Source organism: Orycteropus afer, unplaced genomic scaffold (genome assembly GCF_000298275.1).
Source record: "Orycteropus afer afer isolate SDZICR_OR568_19922 unplaced genomic scaffold, OryAfe1.0 scaffold00018, whole genome shotgun sequence".
In the NCBI taxonomy this organism is placed as follows: Eukaryota; Metazoa; Chordata; class Mammalia; order Tubulidentata; family Orycteropodidae; genus Orycteropus; species Orycteropus afer.
The window spans coordinates 7,507,858-7,509,175 of record NW_006921605.1 but is presented as its reverse complement, the minus strand read 5'-3'; positions in this window follow the sequence as shown (position 1 = coordinate 7,509,175).

The window sequence follows — 1,318 nt, the reverse complement described above, 5'->3', positions numbered from 1 at the left end:
CGTAGTAGTGATACTGCCTCGGAAACCCAAGGAGGGGTCGCTATGAGTCGGGGCCGACTCGACGGCACATAACAACAACAACAACAACAATACTTCTGTTGTGTCTTTGTAGGAACAGAATTGCCAGGTCATGAGATATGCATGTATCTAGTGGATACCTCAGATCCCCCTAGAATGGAAAGACCCACTCCCCCAGCTGCCAGAGGTGCTGCTGGCTAGCAGTCCTTGACTGTCAACCCTCTAGGAGAATTGTCCTCAGCTGAAAAGAGCTCCCTTGCCCAGGGTCACACCTGTTCCCCAGGGCAGTCTGCAACTATGCAATGACTGGGTGATGTGTGTCGGGGTTGAGGGATATAAAGTCCCCCTCTCTCAGCACTTTGGATAGCCTAGGGCCCTCCGCAGACCAGGGAAGGCTTTGGTTGCTAGATCCCGGCCCAACTTCCCCCTGTGCCCAAACCTGTTTCTTTCTTTCCCCTACGGGTGTAGATCCTGACAGCACCCCCTCATCAACTTCCTGCATGCCAATCTCCATCTCAGGGGAAATCCAACCTACCAGAACCTATTTTCAGCTCTCATAGATACTACCAAGCAGTTTTATAAGGTGGTTTCCTACCAGCTCTGTGTGAGAGCTCCAGTGGCTCAGTGTTCTTGCCAACACTAGTTATTTTCTCTTTTTTTATTTTAGCCATTCGAGTGGGTGGGTAGTGTGGTACCTCTTTAGGGTTTTAATTAGCATGTCCCTGCTGACTAAAGAAGTTGAGCATTTTGTCATATGTTTATCAGGTCATTGGGAAATAATCCAGGCAAGTCTCTTTCTTACCCACTTTCCTAGGAAGTCTGCCTTTCTTATTGATTTGCAAATATTCTTTCTATATTCTGGATACAATCCCTTTGCTGAATATATAGCAACACATATTCAGAGTTGGATGTACTCAGAGTGCCTCAATAGCAGCACTGGTACATGGTGGCTGGATAAAAACAAGTGGCATGAATGCTGAGTCTGCAAGCTCCTTTAAGAAAGGAATGCTAGGATAGGTGAAACTGTGTAAACATCGGCTTCAATGGTGTAAGTGGCTACAGGATATGGATCCCAAGAAGAGGGAAACAGGACTTAAGGGGAAAGACCTAGAATGCAGATAACACACCCTCAAACTTTGCCACTTCCAGCATGCGGTTTCTGGCCACAGGCATTTGAACATGCGATTCCTAAGTGTAAATTGTAAAGTAGCATTCATTCATTCTAAGAGCTCCATGTTGTTGTTATGTGCCCTTGAGTTGGCCCCGACTCATAGGAACCCCTCCTTGGGTTTCCGAGGCA